A 22,190-nucleotide genomic window follows, 5' to 3' on the forward strand; every position below is an offset into this window, starting at 1 on the left:
CTATGCTGGAGGTTTTATTCTAATATTAATAGGCTTATTGTGTAAGTATTCAATACAGTACCTCGACAGTAAGTAATTTAAAAAATATTAACAAATACTGTAAATGATCACTCTTCAAAGTTGCGCAATATTAACAAAACATGAAACTATGTAGTATTAAGTATTACATGTATCTTTTAGAAACAATATTGTGCAATGCCTATAGCTTTTAACCTCAAATTTAAACAAAGGCAATAAGTACAAAGTAACTGGATGATTTCAAAGTAACAATGTGAAGAGAAGAACATAGGCTTTGTGCAATGTTTTAAGGTTAAAGTTTCTGCTTGCTTGACCAAACATATTCAGAAAAAAAAACGCCTGAATTATATTAATTTATCCTGTCACTTGCAGTATTTTCGACCCGATATCAGGGTGCCGTATATCTTTCTTGATATACCGTCATTCGATCATGTGACCAGTGATATACGGTCAGTTGATCATGTGACCTTATGATCGCTATTGTTGTCATAAGAAAGTTTGCAACGAAACCATCATCATTGTGTTGGAAATGTCCGAACTAAGAAAATGAGTGGTCAAATAATGAGTTTTTATTCAAAAACGAAGAGGTTATTGCGATTTTGCCGGTAATCACGTCATTATATAAGTGACGTCATCACGAATATGACGTCATTAAAGCGGTTGTCGCACACTTATTTTTGTAAAATAAATTGTCAAATATCGGAAAATGAAGTAATGACAAGATAAATAGAATAATAGGTTAGTGCCTAAGATGGAGAAAGTTTATCTGGCTCGGCTCCGGACGTTATCAGGTTCGCCTTCGGCTCACCCGATAACCTCCTCCACCTCGCCAGATAAACTTTCTCATCTACGGCACTAACCTATTATTCTCTATTTATCCTACCTTCATGCAAAATAAAGGCAAAAGTCAAGGGGTCAGATAAATTTTGCTTTATCTGGTCAGTGACTAAATAAAGCTTGGCGGACTACTTTTTGGATTTTTTTTTTTAAACGACGCCATCTTGTTTTTGAGAATAACTGCTAAAAGACATATTTATGCAATTATTTTCATAAACGCGCTTTTATTAGGTATGTGAGACCATCACAAATGTATAGTGTATGCATACCGTACTTGCAATTACTACAAAAAGTTTTTATAACGGAAACGCACGGAGAAACGGAAAGTGACTCATGTATAGCGTTTGTGCAGAATTTTAGCTTTCTACTCGTCAATCTAGGAATATATTGCATCTGTAATGGAGTGTTATTGAATAAAATCATCGAGGAAACGGTTTGCCTATTCGTTTTGTCAAGCGGCGATATGGCGTGTATATAAGTCTCGTCAATCGTTTGCTTGGTGAGGATGGGCAATCCGACATTCAACTGAACTTCGGACAAAACTTCACTTGGCAGCAAATTAAAATTATTCTTTAATGTTCAGCAGAACAGAGAAGTCAGACACAAAGCAGAACAAGGTTAGCCTTTGTTTTTCGGCTCCAATTTTATAATATTTTTATTTTAAAGACCTGTTTGTGTAATGGTGGGGCGTATTAATTTCTGTGCAAGACAGACTCAGATCTAGTTGGTGGTAAATTTTGAATTTTAATTAAAGAATGATTTTAGATCAGAAGGTAGGATAAATAGAACATTAGGTTACTGTCTTATAAATTTAAATTTATTTATACATGACTCCATTGACATTTCTCATTCCCATTTCTATTGAAATGTGAACAAAAATAATTTATTTCCGTTTCAAACATTATTACATAAAATATTTTTGACAGTTATTGCATGTGTTTCCTAAACCTTACATATCGATAGTTTAATTCGTTTTTGTAAATATTTAAATATAGAAAACACTATAGTATATAATTATATCGAACAAAATGTCAAAATATTTAGACACCAGTGCATTAGTGCATTAGTCTAAAATTCTATCAAATGAAAAGAAAAAAAAAACATCGAAAAATCATGCGTATTTTGTATTGGAGTAACACAAAGCATATTTATCTGTTTAGCTAGCCATTATAAAAGCCATTATAAAAATGCATGTATATAGTATATTACTGTCACTGTAATACCCGGTCAGTATTGTACATGTGTACCGCATGTGTCAATACAGTATAACAATAGATGTATAGAAATTAAACAATAGGCTATGATCAACGCATCTGTTATCATGGGCACTCGGGTGAAAAGAACTGAAGTACAGTTGTGTGACCAAAAGTTTTGTTCCACTTTTTTTGCTTTTCAGATATTTTTAAAGATTCTAATAAAACTGATAATCTGCATTGTAAAAGTTTATCTATTGTTTTAAAACATTTTATTATAGGCATACCTTAAATGTATATGCTTATTTCACTGAAAATACACATTGCACATTTTACAGAGTATATGACCCTTCGTCGCAAAACGACTGAATTTCAACAGAACAATTATAAAATTAAATTATTTTTGTGACGGTTTGATAGGAATATAACTTATCTAATATGAAGTTTCGAAGCCATTATATCAAATTTTCTGTTCTTGAAATCATGAAATAGCGTTTAAATTTAGGCAAACTCCCTAGAACTTTGTCCGATGTCCTTTACAAGTTCTTGTCAATTGTCAGTCTGTTTCATATCCTTCTTCATGTATCACTCTGTTAACGGTTTAACGGCGGACTATCTGACTATATAACAGAATTTGTGAGCGCTTTCATTCAAAATTGTGTTGTAGTAAGTTATTCTAGCCGGCGGAGTTACTAAGGAAATAAACGTTGTCGTTCTTATTCTATCTGATTCATACACGTATAAATCATGACTGCGGGTAGTACAGTGCTTGCAAAGACATTGCCTAACTGACCTACTACAACTTAAGTACAAAGACCTTACAGACAAATAAAGTATTGTTTCAATGGTTTGTTATTTAGTTAATTGACGACAGTATCTGATAATTGAGCCACGCCATGAGAAAACCATCATAGTGGCTTTGTGACCAGCGCATCCGCGCAGTCTGGCCAGGATCCATGCTGTTCGCTAAAGGTTTCTCTAATAACAATAGGCGTTGAAAGCGAACAGCATGGATCCTGACCAGACTGCGGATGCGCAGGCTGGTCTGGATCGATGCTGGTCACAAAGCCACTATGTTGGTTTTCTCATGGCGCGGCTGATATAGTTTCATCAAAGTTAATTGAACAGTTTTCCAGCAGGAGATAAAATCTCATTCAGACAGACAACTCAAATATCTTGCAGGCAAATAAAATATACACCGACATTTGCATTGGCATTGAATTGTAGTAATTTTGTGATGCCATTCACTTTCCAATCCTAGTTAAAACATCAACGTTTCAAATAGAAATATTCGATATCTTATCGCAGATGCGATTATTCAAAATTTCTAAAGGCCTCAAGATTTCTTAGGGACGTGATTAACTTTTGTGACGTGTCGCTATGGGGGGTGGAAATATTTAAAAGGAAGTGTTTTTTTTTTTCAATATCTATTTCGAAAAGGCAAAATATTCAGATTTTACAAAGAGACATTATCAATTAGAATTCTGGAAATCATATTTTATTTATATATTCATTTAACATATTTAACTATTTTTCCCTGACTTTGCTCGCTTTCCTTTTGACATTGGTGTTTGTGAGTAAATGCATTCTATCGCTAGCACTTTGTTTATATATCAATAGACTGAGACCACATCGATTTTCTGAAATTTGCAAGCTATGGTCAATTCTCAGTTTATTCTGTATATGCAATTGTTGCTTTGTTATCTCGTGGAATTAATAGATACGTGACAGCTCTTCATTAGTACTCTCAGTTCCGTGTATGTGTGTGGCTTCTACTGGAGGTTAATGTGACCAGTCAATAATTACTTGAGGCAAACAACGTTTGTTGATTGTGAAGGATTGAGAAAGTTTTGTTGCCGCAACTGTGGCACCAACTAATGAATACGAGAACAGATTACATGCAAACAGCATGCTTAATCTTGTTACATGTGACAATGAAAAAATAGTAACTACAACTAACAGATACTCGTTTTATTTACAACAAAACAACAACATCAGGGCACTACCATCATATACTAAACCCCAACACATCTTGTTATTTGACTGTTCTTTTGTCTTGCTTTATGACGCATGTTTAATTCCTTGTCCTTATCGATACGTATCAATTGCTCTCTTAAAAATATATCTACCAAGCGCAACGTATAACTATAGGTTACTCAGCGTAACTAATAACAAAGTTCCGGGCTCTTTTGTATCAGTCGCGCTCTTAGCGCTTCTGCTTTCGTGACCCAGCACGATATAAACAAGTGGGTTTAGCACCGTGTACCTTATATATTTATATATATTAACTCTTATTCATATTTTTAACATTTGATATTATACAAGTCATTGCAAAATAAAGCACTAAAATGTATCTAGTAAAAGAGGAAGAAAATTTAAATATCTTAAAGCGCATGGAACTCACAAAACTTTTCTTTCTAATGTTGTAATTGGATATTGAAATCGTGAACATAAAAACTTAATTTTAATTCAGTACCTTAGGAGAGGCACTGGCTTATCAATAGCTGAATATACGTCAAAATAAAATGAATGTAAAGTGTAACGTGCTAAATCATGTCGTGCAAACTTCAAACGTATAAGGCTTACGAAAGGTCGGCGGTTCTAACCATTTACCTGCATATTCCAGAAATATGGCCGACTAGTTTCTGGAATGTTCCTTGGCCGTCACCTTTAGATCAAGATTTAAATGTTAACAAAATAAATAAACCGTATTCATAAACATATCTTTGCCTTGATGTCTGTATATAAGTTCGTTTCTAATACGTTTTTATGTAAACAAAATGTTGATGAAATGGGAAAGGACTCTTTCTTGACGCTAGTATGGCATCAGATAGTAGATTGACTTAATGTCAATGTGACAATAATTTTTGCAAAATAATTAAGGATTGCAACGACGTTTATTGACTTATTCTGCGCGTCAGATAATCAATTCATACTGCGTGAATTAAATGTAACACCGTTCGGTCATAGAGTTATAAAAATACTTTATGTAGAATAGTAGACCAAGTACGGAAACACCCTATTTTGGCACCTGTGTTGCGAAAAAAAAATGTTGACGTGATGCAAAATAAAAGATGATTTGCCATATAAGGATGATTTATACACCACTGAGAACAAGAACAGAGAGGAAAAGTAATTTAGCGCTACAGAGAAAGTTGAATAGCCGTTAAAATAGACTAGTGTCAATGACCTAGCTGACAGATAATAGACATAGATTTTCTTCTTGTCAGTTTCAGTTAAGATTATTGCTTGAAATACAGTTTTGGTGTCGAATTATATGTTAGGAGTATATTAATTTGAGGCCCAACTTGTACATAAAGAAACAATTGAAAAGAAATGGTCGTCAGAGAAGAACAAAAGAAAGTTTGAATGTATCCCTTCGTTTAATTTGTTTGCAAATTATAACGCGGATACATGCTGTTGGGAGACATGTTCATGGCCCATATTTTGCGTATTCTTTAGTAAAAGCTTTATCGTTTATTTTTTTTCTTTTTGCCTTTTAAATTAATGGTAGTATTCTTTTTCGTATTTAATTGATACTGTTCTTAACGGACCTGGAAATACTGCTTTCATATTTACAGAAAGGCACGCAATACGTCAGAAGTATCAAATGGAAGGAAATGCTAGTTTCACATGTGAGGGCATGTAGACAAGCAGATCAAAACAATTGACAACACATCAATACATGAATTATTCTTAGAATGTGCAACGTATACATACTGCTGTTTTGGCAATATTCCTCAACTCTAAATTTCCTCTAATATTTAAGATTTGCAGGGAAAATATGTAATCAAGGACGGAAAAGATTGCCACAGTGCGAACATACTGATGTCAAATGCAAATTATTTTTTACAATTTACATCTGTCACCCAAATACAGCACATGTTGCTGTCTAAGCGTTTGTGTTTTCCATATTGAGGGATTGTTTGTAGGTTTACCAGTAGTAACGCAACATGCAGTTTTTGTCTATCTAAGATGACGAGAACATAAAATTAGTAACTCAATTAAATTAATTAAATAACGCTAGTAATTTGCATCTTCATACCATATAACTTAGAATATATGTTATTATTATTATGCAGAGCATCGGCGTTTACAAATCAAATTTAGCATATTCTATATTGTTACAAACATGGTTTGACTTTAAGGTATGCATTAAATTGCGTTATGAAAGGTTTGATATGCACTTCTTGTCATAACGTGCCAGTGTAGTTCGTATAATTTTTTCAGCTACATGATTTTATTCTCATTAATTAGTTCCTGTAATGTCATTACTGCTCTTATGCCATCTGTGAGTTTGTCTTGGGCGTTTGCTGCTTCATATGAAACTGAAGCTTTGCAAAGAAATGTTCAATGGAATAATGTCTAAATAGTCTGATGTACTGCTGTATATTTTACTTTGTAAGCAATTTTAAGTTTAATTTAACAATAGTTGAAAGAAATCATTCATTTTACATGTTATTCTTTATAAAATTAGCTTATGTAATAAATTCATATGCACACAATTCTCGACATGCACAATAAATGAATCCAAGCAAAGAAAGACCTAACACAAACGAAGAAGGAACACAGGAGGGCACAGACTTGCAAAGATCAGAGGCTAAATCATTGCCACAACTCACTTTTAATTCCACACCGTGGCCGTGTTTTACTAGATAGTGTAAACTCTCATCAAGGTGAATCAGTTACCAATGGACCGCTTGGCAAAACAAAACAGTATAAAATACAGCTAATTGGAAGAACCATTTAACCTTTATTCAAACAAGTCTAAATAAGGAAGAAATGTATCCAGTAGACCAGATTGTAGACGACAGCATGTTGTAACCAGTCAAGAAATCTCATGCAACATGCTTAATTTCTTATGTAGAAAAAATGTTTAAAGAAGATTTCCGTGTTTTCAATATGCATCTAAAACGCAAAGGTAAAGATTTAACGTCACATCTGATTAGAAAAAAACATTACCTCGGATGTTTTAAATTCCATGGAATCTTTTCCCGCTGTCAGATTACATTTTGATTTAGAAATCATTGAGAAATTTGAATTTGGACAGCTGTAGCATATTTACACTGAAGATTTGCAAACGACTACATTAATACCTGCATTCAGTATTAATCACTTATTATTGGGCAGTTGTCAATTGTCTACACATGCATACATGCACAGGTTCTGGGAACGTTGCTATTCCTATGAAAATTCTGTTGTAATCTTTTCCATTGCATCAGTTTCATTATTGTTTGAGTCAAGTTGGTTTGTAAAAGCAACATAATACTGAGATGACAAAATGAAACTCGGAAAAGATCGTAAAATATTATAATTGTTATTTGAATGTATCTGTAATAAATTAATAGCCACACAATTAGCTGTATTTGATTTTAGTTAAATGTGAATTTTTTCTTAAAGGAAGAGATATGATATGAGAAATGACCCTCTAGACATTTAGAATCTGAAGACTCTATGATTAAACTTTTGTTTGTCTGACAACAATATCGCAAGACCAGTATGTCGTTCATTTTTATTTAACACTGACCAATGGTTATATCTTAGTAGGTAGTTATGCTTGTTATATCTATGTAATTTCCATTTATCTATTTATTTGTGTCACGTCTTTTCATACTTCAATCAGTTGAATAGTCACAGTAGGAAATAGAAATGTTTTCATTAAGATTTTATCCAGATTAAAAGTTTACATATGTACCGGTGATATAAGAATACTAAAAAATAAATACTTAGTATATATTTGCATATTTTCCGAATAACTGAATATTCAATTTGAAGATCTGAAACATTGATAAAATATATAGTTATAATATATATATATATGGTAAATTTACACACTCAAAAGAAACGTAGTTACTGTTTAGAACCATTAAAAAATTATATGTCCAAAGATGCGTTACATTGTAAACATGTTTTGCATATTTCTAAGCAATGTTGTTGAATACATTGGTAGAAATCGACTATAGAAATCACGAAGCATGGTCGGAGCAAACAAACTGCGCATGCAAGCTGATTTCAATTTAAAGCGTCTAACCCAAACATCGTGAATTGTGATTTTTGAAATAAGTTTTCAGAAAGGCAAAATGTCGCCACTGTTTCATATATTTACATGAAACTTATTGGTTGATCAGTTTCTAGTTTCCAAAATTACGAGAACATTCCAGTTTTCGCAGGTTTTCTCATGCACTTTTATAAACCGATGCAACGGTTTAATTTTTTGTAAACACTGATAAATATAGAACGAGAAGCGACAGTACTTTTAGACACCAAAACAGCGCATGCGTATATTTTGCTTCCTTCGCTAACAATAGAGCACACACGTAAGTAAAGGTATTGCACAGTATTATGGCGTTTTTATATTTAGCATTTTTTTATATTATATGTAAATCCATGCTGTTCGCTTTTAAAGTCTATTGGAATTGCAGAAACTGTTAGCGAACAGCATGGATCCTGATCAGACTTCGCGGATGCGCAGGCTGGTCTGGATCCATGCTGGTCGCAAAGCCACTATGTTGGTTTTCTCATGGCACGGCTCATATATTTGATGTGAGTTTCTGTCGTTCTGACTTTGTAAACATATAATTCTTCTCTACCAAGTTATTATAGTATCTATGAAATATAAGGTTACTTTAAATAGGGCGTATGTTCTTTACATACGTAGTTGGTTAAACTTAACTTAACAGAAGGAAGAGAATTTCATACATTAACCTGGAAGTTCACTGTCATACTGTATGAAATCAATGTCTAAATAAACACCTCCAAAAAACGTACGAAAGGCCATTATTTTATCTGTCATTTGCACATGTCAACTGCTTATGTGCCCATTTACATTGTATTCATAAAATTATCCGTTAGTTATCAGTCATTACTATGCCCTGATAATTAATCCGCTGATAATTATCAATTTATACATATTTTATATAATTCTATAACTGCCGTTAGAAAAACGTATAATCAGTTCTGCTACAAAAATTTCAACTGTAGTTGACATAATCGTGCAGTTTCCCAGTATACAATGTATCATTATTTCAAAAGACTGTTCCCTACATATGTCGTGCATCTGACCTGAACATTATTAGACGTCTAGTTTTCATGGAAAGTTAAACAAGCATTTGAATTGTTGAGTATCATACATCATTAGGTAATCACTTGTAATATTTGCATCAACGGTGTATATATTTTTTGTTCAAGGTTTAGATGACGCGCAAAATGTTTTTTCTGTAGTACGTCACACTTTATGCTGAACAAGTTATTATCATTATACAGCTTAAAGACTGGAAATAGATAAATGGTGCAAATAATAAACACAACAGAAGTTAGATATTGGATTTTCACAACAAATAATGGCTCATATTGTCAGCTAGTTAGGAATGATATTTTCTGTAATAAGCTATAACCTGCTGCGAAATGAGGTATTAAACATAGCTAATGGACATTGGGAAAAACATATGAATTTACAAAATTTGCAGTCTATTGAAGCAGCAATAAAGACACATGAATAAGATATTGTATTCTCAAAAGTTGAAATATTGAGATAAAGCGCCTTAAACAGCTGTAAATAAACAGCTGTAAATAACCAGCTCATGGAGGTATTTGACCGACGCAGCTGTTTTATATCAGGAAGAGGAAACTAAAGGTCGCCCAATTCGATAAAATTACATTTGTAAAAGTGTTGAAGGTTTAAATTCACTTCTGAAAAGAATTCTTTTTCATATTTTTTTTCATTACGTTTACTATAAAGGTGCGATATTAATATTACAGTTGCATATATAAAATGTTCATGTATAATTAATTGCATATATAGCACATGAAATCTAAATATTCGACTTATGCCTTAGACAGATCTGATTCATAAGTAAGTTTTATCACAATTAAACGATATGGAATGAAGAAAATAAACAGGAAAATTATGAACATATAAAGTCGACGCCCAGTTGGGTTCGAAACAGAACCTGTGGTATTGTCGCTACTTTGAGAGAATCTTAAATAAACCGAGTTAAATAAAATCAAATCTCATACGTGAAAATTTCATGACCAGACTACATATATCAATTGATACGGAGTGGCTTTTTCAAATTTAATGACGAGCCAAAACGTTGCTAAAATGTTCCAAAATTATGTCAAAAACCTTTTAACAAACGCTGGCAAAGGTAACCAAACCTAGGTATTACATTAATTTGTACTGATGAGGAAGGTATCAAGAAATTATTGGGCCACCAAGCATGGCAAAAGCCCAATACTTACGAAACAGAATTAATAGCAAAGAAGGTTTTGTATGCCACATTTTTCTAGTGAAGGAATATCAGTACTAGAAAACAGAGGTCGAAGTATAACTGGATAGTATAACCGTGATAAACATCTAAAACAGTTTTAAAATTTACTACGAGAAACTTCGTCCAGTCATAATTAAAACATGTTCGACTGTTACATAGCAATGCTTCAGCCCTTACTTACAAGCTTTGTAGCCCACCCGCCCGCTTAGCTCAATAAGGGAGAGCGCATATCCACGGATCATGGGGTCTTGCGTCCGGTGAGGCGCATGTTCTACGATTTGATAAAAGACACTGTGTCCTCCACCTCTGATTCATGTAGGAAAGTTGTAAGTTTCCTACGGAAACAGATTATTACTGGTACAGAAACCAGAAATACTAGTAAGGTTAACAGCCTGTCGTTAAATAACTGCAATACTGTTAAAAGAAATGGCGTTAAACCCGAAACAAACAAAACAAGCTTTGCATAGTGTTTTGCAACGTGACACAATAAATAATTTTTCATATATCAAATCATACTCCAGATATGTGTAAATAGTATGACAAACGTCTGTAAATAACGTTTCTAACATAACTTTCTCATCAGCGTTCATATAAAGAATTAGACAACACGCGTCTTGTCAATTATTTCTTCTAATGAACAACAACATGCTGAGAAGGGAGATATTGATATTGAACAAATTTACTTTATGAAGTAAATAAAAACAATAAATAAATAAATGACAACGACTAAAAGAACAACACGAATGGAATTAATTTTGTCTTGTAATGTCAGTCTTTATTTAAGCTGAAGGTATGCCAACCTATCAGAGAGGGAAAGTTGTAGCAGGCTAGTTTCACTGTTTCGTCACAATGCAACTTTGGCATTGTTTAATACTTAAGAAGTGCTGGAAAAGCTCAGGAACTAGGATTTGTCTTCTTCTAATGAAAATTCGCTGCTTTTGTGAAATGAATTAAACATTATACTCAACATTGAATGAAAAATATATGTAAAGAATATAATGCCATTTTTTTAATGTAATAATACTTCGTACAAGCGTATCTTATTTAAAACGAAAGTTACAATAGTAATTATTATTTTCATTTCAAATTTGAAACATTGTTTATTTGAATTGCGTTTTATACCAAAGGTTGCAATAATTGAATCAAACATTTGTGAGAAATTTAACTGATGTTGAGAGTTAAACTATATAAGACAGGATTGGTTTCTGCCCATTAAATAAAGCTGTTGTTCGTCATAAATCGAATACAATGTCAAAACAAGAGTATACGAGTAAATTTATAGAGAAACTTTTTTTTAAGAAGTAGAGCATAAAACAGCCTGTGTTTTAAAAGTTTTAAGAGTTTGAAAAAATATGTACAAAAATCAGAACTTGTATAAATACAATGTACAAAATAAAACTTGAAATTTACTGAATTTTAAACTGATCATATTGAATCTAATACGTTTTACTCATCTCCGATGGGAATAACAAAACATCAATTAAACCACGAATGGAAGTAAGTTTGTCTTGTACGGTCAGTCTGTATGTAAACCAAATACATGTATATGCCAATCTATCTGAGACGGATAGTTTTACCAGGCTTGTGGAAGCTTTCTACAGTGACCACTTGAGTGTCACTTTTACCAATGACCATTTTTAGTAATCCAATTCATATAGTATTACGTTATATGTGAAAAAGCATTCTTTTACATAGATCTACAAGGTTGCTTTAACACGGATTGATCATTTGGACTGGAGGAACTTTGAATAAGAATGTTTTATAGATAGAGGATTTTCACATTTATGATAGGTGAAATGTGGATTTACTGTCATGAATATGATGAAAACAGCGGTGAGAGTTTAGCAGAAGAGTTGTGAAAAGAAAAAAATATGACTGAAATTATTAAGTCATATATTCAGAAGACACCTTGTTATTATGACAACGCGTGATATGATGCCAATTTTATGTGTCGCATATTCGACCCTGAGACAGCCCCTTGTACTAACAAAATACAGTATAAGTATTTGCCAATCAGCGATTATGTTGTACGATATTGGAGACCTGTATTTGTCACAATGCAACTTTGACTTTGGTCACGGTTAAAGTTAGGTTCAAAAAGCTTATGAATTAGATTTTGTCTTCATATGAAAATTCGTTACTTTGTTAAAAAAAATTATATTATTCTCAGCATCGATTAAAAATTGTTTGTCAAAATATAATGCCAACTTCTTTTTATAAATATTTCGTTCAAGTGTATCTAATTTAAAACGAAAGATTGGTTACGGCAATTATATTTATTATGATTTTCATTTCAAATTCGAAACATGGTTTATTTATATTATATTTATTCTTTTAGAATTTAATTGCAGTCAAAAAGAATACATTTTGACTTTTTTGTAGGTACAGTTTTGGCAGTTTAAATGCTGTTCTTGTACTAGTTATCTTTCGTTTTGTAATTTGTCAAATATAGCATGTGGACGCCATCCATAAAAGTTTTGCACTTTCCCTCATGCATTCAAAGTTAGTGTTGCAGTGATTTTAGTTTGATTGATGAAAGGGGTCTAAATTGTTCTGTTTTTTTTTTTTCGGTTTCGCTACTAGACGATTTTGGATTCGTGTTATTTAATCAAGCTGAATATGAATGGGCAGCCATCTTTCATTGTTTATTTTTCTTTCTTTTTTTCATTTAGACTAAGTGTTATTCCTTATTTTCATTGATATATGTATATATTAAGTTGTATATCATGTAGATATTTTCTGTGCTTGAATATATGTTAAAATCTTCAGTATTGGAGGAAAAATAAAGATCTATCTATCTATCTATCTAACTACATAGTAATTACGTATACATTTAGAACTCCCATAAAACAAAGCTGTTGTTCGCCATAAATCAAATAAAATGTTTAAACAAGGTTATACGTGTAAATTCAAGGAGGAATTTACTTTAAAGAAGTAGGGCATAAAACAGACTGTGTTCAGTTTTAAGAGCTTTCAATGTTTTTTTTTTTTATGTACAAAAATCAGATCATATACAAATACGATGTTAAACATAAATTGGAATTTATTGAACTTTAAACATATCCTATTTGAATTTAATACGTTATATTCACCTCCAATGGGAATGACAAAACAGCAATAAAACACAGATGATTTAGTTGTGTGATTTAATTAACGTTCTTTTTTTTACAGAATTATTTTACGGAGGAAAAAATCACCTCCACGTGGTTTCCTTAATTCTACAGACAATCGCTGCTCATTGGATATTCAGCCAGTTTGTTGTTGCTGTTGTCTCGTACATATAACATATATACATGTATTCCAGTTCTTATGGTTCCCTTTTCAATTTTAAGTTTCGAAACAAGTCCATATCATGATATATTAACTAAGCACGTTCAATACCGAAGTTCACCTTGTAATGTATCATTATCATGTCTCAACATGTCGAGATCATTAAGACCGTAATTCGAAATAAAATGTTTACATACAGTTACTTTTTTTGCTATATGAACAAAATCAGCTTCGTTTTTAAGCATTGCTTTTGTTCAATAAACAAAAACATTACGCGATCGACATTTTTTCAATACAATAAACTTTGAAGCGTTGTGGATTTTTTTGATAGGCTGACAGTATCAAAACCATTAGTTGGTGAGAAAAATAGTTACTGTAATATATACTGCCAAATTCCATTCTGGTTAAGTAAGTAAGTAAGTAAGTAAGTAAATTCTTTATTTATAGAGGGTGACTCATTTAGCTGACGCTAATCTTCCATGAGGCCCTCTTATAGTACAAATATTTACAAATATGATTCAAATGAAAACAGAAAATAATAACATAAGTATCTCATTAGAAAGTAAGATACACATGTGTAACAAAAACAGAAAACATTGATATTTCATAATCAACATCACATACTTATTTCATGGCATACTTATCCATTTACTACATTTTGATTTAAAAGACTGTAGAGAGCTGGACGCTTTGATATCCACAGGTAAGATATTCCAGGCAACTGGACCTGAATACAGTAAACTTCGTTTGAACAGTTCTGATTGCGTATTAGGTATATGAAAATTTTTATTCGTGTTTGATCGTAAAATTAAAGAGGTGTCACTTGTCATTTCCTTTTGATTGTACATATCACAGATATAATTTGGTAACAGATTATTTGCGACTTTGAACATAAAGCATGCCTTCTGATAAAACAGACGCTGATCAAACCGTTGCATGTTTAGACAATTTAGAGCTTGGTTGAAGTCTGAGTAACTTGATCCTAAAATAGTTCTACATGCACGTTTTTGTAATCTAAGAATTTTCTGAATATTTTATTAATGGTACTTCCCCATAGTATACAGCAATAATCTATATGCGGTTGAATATAAGCTTTATAAAATAAGATTCTGTAGTTTATATCAAGAAATTCCCTTATCCTTGATAGTAACCAAATGTAAGACGATATCTTTTTGCAAATCACTTTAAAATGCGAATCCCACTTTAGATCATGCTGTATGTAAATACCAAGGAGTTTCTCACTTGGACTTTGTTTAAGCATAACATTTTTATACAAAACAGTTAATTCCTTATTTTCAAGAAACCGCCGCCTTTGTTGCGTTGTTATAAGCATCACTTTTGTCTTATCGGTATTGAGTTGCATACCATTCTCTCTGCACCATATTTCTAAAACAGATAGTGCTGAATTAAGATTTGTTTCCAAAACAGTTTTGTCATTTTGTATATCGTATAATGTTGTATCATCTGCATATAGATCTGTAGATGATACTATATTTCCGACTGTGAGCGGCAGGTCATTTATAAATAAAAGAAATAACAGAGGCCCTAAAATAGACCCCTGTGGCACGCCGCATGTAATTTTATTATAACTACTTGATAATGCGTTATCAATTTGCACTAACTGATGACGATCTGATAAATATGATTTGAACCATTTGATACACAAATCATTACATTTATAGAGTTCCAGTTTTTTCAAAAGAATATCGTGATCAACTAGATCAAATGCTTTTCTAAAGTCTATCATTACGGCGCCTACTAAATAACCATCATTTATTGCTTTTAACCACGAATCAATCATGACTGTAAGTGCAGTTTCTGTTGAATGAGATTTCCGAAATCCGCTTTGTTTTTCATGTAAAAGATTGAAATTTGATAGATGGGACATTAAGGAATCGTGAACATGTTTTTCAATTAATTTAGATAGGGTTGGTAAAATTGATATTGGTCTGTAATTATTTACATTAACTTGGTCGCCAGCTTTGTGTAATGGCTTTACTTTAGCATTCTTCCATACATGTGGAAATGCTGAATTTGATATACTACAATTTATAATAAACGTCAGACTCTGCGATATAAATGGAGATGAAAGTTTCAACAGTTTTGGCCCTATGTTATCAAGTCCTGTTGATTTCGATGTATCAAAATTTGATAAAAACTTCTGAACCTGAAATACAGATATCAGTGGGATTGAGAAAAAATTTTCCGCTGGAACTTTAGAGTCTACAAAGGTTTTTATGTGTGAGAAGTCAGACAAAGGGACAGGATCTTTTAATTTTTCAGCGATAGTAGAAAAATACTCGTTGAAATTGTTTGCTATTTCCTGTTTATTTGTAATAATTTTGTCATTAACGATTATTTTTTCAATACATACTTTTTCATTATTATTTTTGTTTGTTCCAACTTCTTTAAAAATTTTCCAAATAGTTTTAGGGTCATTTTCCCCTTCTTCAATCCTATTCTCGTAAAATCGCTTCCTGTGCTGTTATTGTTCTTTATGTCCATGAGTTTTTTATTTAATATTTGGTCGTTTCACTAATTTTCTTTTAGAATTCATTGTTTAAACTTCAGCTAACATGATTAAATTTGTCCGTGCAACCAAATAAAAACACTTTGGTCTATGTAATTAACCTGCTGTAATTCTAATATTCCTCACACTCTTTAGCGGATAGCGGTATATTGTCTTCCTCATTATTGCTAAAGCTATCTTTAGACGTCACTGTCGGTATTTAGACACTTGTTTTTCTACCAACTACTAGCGAACAATTTGACCTTCTGTTTAACTATACAGGATGATTAACTGTGGCCACTGAATAGACCAATAGCCTTCGGGCCATGAGGTAGACGGTCGAGGTCACAGTCCGACCAGTTATTGCTATGTTGTAGGACATACCATATTGTTAAACTGACATCGCTGTTGAAATTGTTTCCAGTTAACTGCTCTAAAACACGTTGACCGACGATTGTTCCATTTCTTAAGAAAACTGGCTGTGATTAGCATTGGAATCCAGTTTGACAAACTTTCTGTTGACAGCGCCGCCTTCATAAAACCCGGAATATACCAAATATACGGCCATTTACTTCTGAATAATGAATGATTCATTGTTAAAACAAACATAGAATTCACTCAGAAATGATATATCGCAATGGTATATACTTACAATGTTGTTTTATTTCCCAACTTTGAAGGTTTTTCTATTGACAAAGTCTGATGTATTTTATTGTTATCAATTTATAAGATACACAATTACAGTCATACAACATAATGATATGTGGAAAATAGCTTAGTATTTCTATAATTGCCTTGTTTCGCTCTTTCACGCGTAAATATGATCATGTGTTAACTGCGCTATTTACATGTGTATAACATCTGTAGTCAGTATTTGCATTGAAATTTTCCCAGGCTTTGACAAAATCAGAAACTAATCCAACGTTTGTTAGTATAACACGTGTAGATTGCGATGATTTAGAAGTGTGTTTATATAATGCAATTATGGTGGGTATGTTTAATGGACAACGACTTCTCCGGATAGGCTGAGCGTGGTTAGTAAAAAGCCGATGTTGTTTTATGGTCAGATAGAAGTATGACAAGGGCACCATGTCATTAAATCTAAAATCAGTTGTTAATCAACAGCTCGGAGAATCTGTGTATCTTCGGCCGACAAACTGTCTGATATGACTGTACAGTGCCTTCAGATGTTCCCCAGTGTTTTGTAGGTTAATGGTCATAAGGTCTTGAGACTAAAATGCTATAGGAGATATGCTTGTAAAACGCACCTTGCTTGTGTTTGGTCACAGCATATTTGTGACTAAAATCTAACACCTTGTTACATCCCCGAGGCCATCATGGAGTTACCTGTGCTTTACAAACAACGCTTTTCTTTTCATTTATTAGTAGCTCTGTTATTTAAGAGAATACAGATTAAAACTTGAAATTACTCCAGATGTGAACTGCAATATTTAAAATATCACTTATGCCTAAAGCATCACAAATCATATAATAATTACTTCAAATGTCCTCAAAATATTTAAACATGAAAGATTATTGCAAATTTTAAACCGCAAAAGAAATCCACTTCTGGTTGGAGAAAATTAGATTCTATAATAACTGATTTAGATTAAATGCACAAATACAAGACTTTTTGTCGTTCCAAAAGATCGTTGATTTAACGCTGTAGGCGTTAATAAAGTGGTGTGATATACGAGGGTTGTCCTAAAATAACGTGACAAACTGCGTGTTTTGAAAACTATACAAACTATATGAACGAAGTTTTACCTTTATATGATATAACCTTGAATGAATGAATACAAATATTTTCATACCAGTATCTCTAAAAACAAGATTTACAGAGAACTTTAAACACAATCACATATCCCCGACTGGTGCAGGTCCCAGCGTCAAAGTAACGTCAAAACGCCGTCAAAGTTATTCCTTTTTAAAATACTCCCCGCCATGGTCAAGACAAAATATGTCTCTATTTACCCATGCAGTATACACACGTTGATACCAGTCTTTACTCAAACAACGGTTGAACCTTTGTGTCTCTAGCATAAGATCATGCAGATCATCAAATCTCTGGTCCCGTAAATGGTCTTTAAACTGCTGGAAATATGCATAGTCTAACGGTCTATCAACATTCACTTTGTCCTTATTATCAGTCGTCCCGTCTGCAAATCTGATGCCATGTGTATACTAAAGCTCTCGACATATTTTTATTCTTGTCTACAGTCTTAATTTTCTTGTGAGTTTAAACTGGTGTCATTCGAGGCTCACACAAAACGCTATGACGGTGTGTGCGCCGCCTTTTCCGTTGACGTCGCCATCTAGAAACAGATTAACCTGGGAGAACTGTCACTGCACATGCATAAACAATGTCAAATCTTCAAAACTTCTACATATGACGTTAAAATATATGACGTTGATGTGTACGAAACTTTTAGCGCCTAGTGCAATGGGTTGTAAGGAAACTCAGACAAACATCACAGAAGACAGCCTATTAAAACGGAACATTTTTGGGCTGCGCCGGTCATACCACGTTGATCATAACAATAGCCCGATATTTTTTAACGTTAGCGTTTTCTCGGCATAAAGTCTTTATCAAAATCTTTGAAAATAAATTATGTACTCTTTCTATGAATTTCATTAAGTTCGGACTTTGATAAATTATTCAAATAAAACTTGTCACGCTATTTTGGGACAACCCTCGTACGCCTTTGTAAAGATATAAAGCAGTAGTATTTATACAGGTATAGGTTTGATTCTACTACCCTAGTTCTATACAGTCTAAAAACAGGGACAATTAATGACTTTAAAAGATAAACTAAATTTCAAAGAACATTGAACACTATATAATTATACAGTTGAAGCTTTATATCGCTAACTCGCTTTCCTCAGAATTCCGGCTCGAGAACAAGTCCTGTCCCAAAAACACGTGTACAAAATATCATTTTTAGTCGAATTTCGGTTCTTTCGGAGTAAAACTATCAATTCATTGGAAAACGAGATACCAAGTTTCAGATAGCCACGTTCAAGGCACGCCAGACACAACATGAGAAACCAAACAGCAGTGTTTTATTGATGTGCACATAATGGACTGTAAATTTACTATTGTATGATGAACTACCAGGACAGTGCGTTTTCGGAACGTGTTAGATATGCGTTCATATTTGAGAAATCAATTGTTGTGATAAATCATTACCCATTTGCTCGATATTTTGTCTTGTAAGTCTGTGCATGCACTTTGCCCAAATATCTGTGTACCTAGACGGTATATATTTGTTGAGAATTACAAAGTGGTCAGTTCGATGATGATTCTGTTTCACTCTTTGTCTGTCTTTTTGTAAACTCTTGACCTTCACAGATACGTGACAGAGCTTCATTAGTACTCACAATAGTGCTGTCACGTCACAACGGTGGCACCAGCTAATTGTTTGGAGAAAATCCAGCGGCACACTACATGCTAAATAATGAGTCAAGTAGTGAGAACAGTTATATGAAAAGCTATTAAAATTGAGATGACAACAGCACAATTTAACATGAAGACATTTCTCATCCTGTACAAATACGTATCAGCTAAACTTTGCCGTATGGCGTATTGTTTCTTAAGTTGCTTAAAAGTCCAAAAAAGCATGTTTTAATCCAACATCTGAAACGATCTGATAAGCATATGTATCTGTACGTCCCTATTCCAGCTCACTTGAGGCTTGCGTTAAAAATACTATAAAAGCGAAAGTAATGACAACTCTGATGCTATCTTAAGTGTATATATTTAGTGTCCCTCAATAACGATGCTACTATTTTCTGTTACCGGTGCTTGAATACACTGTGCAATGTCCCGATGTACTCAATTCCTACTTAATCGGTAATTCACAGGCAATTATGTTGCCATGCGGATAACACAATTGGACAAAATAGTTACCTGTTGTAAAATTATCTTATTTAGACACATTGAACATTTCATTAGCTCTCTTTAACACAATCACCTTTTTCACAAAGGGTATGTCATATTAAAATTTAAATGTCAAAGGGTAATAATATTTATATAACATGTGATGGGTGAAGTAAGAATGTTTTTGCGATTAAAGTTTGCAAGTGTCTGAAGTACATTCAACGGTACTTTTTTCTAAAATGCAACGCAATATATTAATTCTGTAATTGCCTTTTTGTCATTTAATGAATAAGGATCGCATCGAAGTACTGTATCTGAATAAAAGGCGTTGGCACAAATGAAAAAAAAAATACGAACAAATATGTGTTGTCGGTATAAACGTAATGTTAACTTCGCATGATATTTTATCTAGTATACTGAAACAAATATTCCTGAATTCTGCACCAGTACCAACCTGTTCTCCGCAAGTAACTGTCAACTTCCTCACATGAATCAGAGGTGGAGGACGAATGATTCAGACACAAATTGTCACAGAGAACATACGCCTAGCTAGCCCGGGGATTGAACTGACAACGCATTGATACTTAGATCTGCGCTGTCCTGATTGAGTTAAGCGGACGAGCTCGTATTGAAACAGTAGGGACGCAGAACTTAAAATGAATACACATTGTTCTAAAGAAGGTAATTTGTCAATTAGTAGGCAAAAGTGTAAAACGCTTTCTTTCTTATCCGGGTGATCGGATGAAACTTCATTAATGGTCTCAAAGGCAGTCGAAAACCAGACATACGTTGTCTTTAAATTGTGTTAATGATTATGTCTGGGAAAAAGGGACATTCTTAATTTCCCAAGAACATTAAATTCTTATCCATTAAATATGTTCTTGACATTACTCCCTGAACAATAAAATGAGATTCCTGCTTTAATGTGACACTTAAAGTTGTCTCGACGTTTTACATGCAAGAAAAAAAAATATCACACTGATTTTTCAGAAAAAAAAAGAAAATATATAAATCTTCTAACATCGATACATACTGTACTACATACGATGGTTCAGATGCATGCCAAGGAATGATTTACCACACACCTTCTTTCTACCTCTTTATGATGTAAAATATATGACAAATAGAATGAACATCCACAGCTTTTCAGTTAAATTAGTTTCATGATATCATTGTGAATTTCCTATCTGCTCGGTGTCGGTTGATTCTTCCAATGAATAATTTGCAGACACTGAGATGTTGTCTGCCCAAGGTTAAAGGTTTTGGTAAGAGGTCATTTGCATATCATGTTGCTCATTATGGAATGAAATGCCATAACATTTAAGAGAAGCTAAAAGTATTCCTCATTTTAAATCCGCTGCCAAAGCCCATTTGTTAGCTAGTGTCTGAGGTTATAATTCTATTCCTGTAATACTATAAATAGTCCAATATGATTTAATGTCTTGTTTTTCTTTTTGGTAAATGTTTCATCTTTAATAGACTGTAGAGAATAATGATAATTCTGTGATAGTCCATTTTCTGTCTGTAATAATAATGATCTCAAGCTTAAAAGTGCCATTTCATTTGTTTCCTTCCATTTAATAAAACAGTATCTGTTGTTGTTTATTGTGTCAGCTACATTCTGATAAAGGACCCAATGGAAGTAAGGATTAGTTTCCTTTTTTTGTGTCATCTTTATATTTTAATATTGTGACATGGTTTAATGTTTCTTATTTTTCCTTCTAACTATATACACATATTTTTAATCAAAGCTATTTATTTGAATGATATATTTTTATTGTAAATCTCTTATTAAAGCAACCCTTTATAATAATCTTATTTATAGAACTTATAGCTAGTTTTATCTGTGTTAATACCATTTATCATTTAATGCAGTTTAACTTCCATCTTATCTTTTTCTTCTGTTGCCAAACCTGCTTTATTTTGTTTTATGTATGTATATTATTCACCATGTTATAAAATGTTGAAATATAAAATAAATGAACGAATGAATGAATGAATGAATACTTACACCAATTATTGCATTCATGTTGAGTACAATATTAGAACGCGTTTTCATTCCATATATTTTTGTGTAATGCTGCAATTATGTATTGCCTCTTAAAATTTGAGAAAAAAAATATAAATGGTAATTGATTTGTTATTATAAAAAGTATGAAATCATCAGAAGTATAATGAACCGCGATAATCTAAAACGTCATTGTAAAGCACAC

The sequence above is a fragment of the Mercenaria mercenaria genome, chromosome 3, assembly GCF_021730395.1.
Source record: "Mercenaria mercenaria strain notata chromosome 3, MADL_Memer_1, whole genome shotgun sequence".
NCBI lineage: Eukaryota > Metazoa > Mollusca > Bivalvia > Venerida > Veneridae > Mercenaria > Mercenaria mercenaria.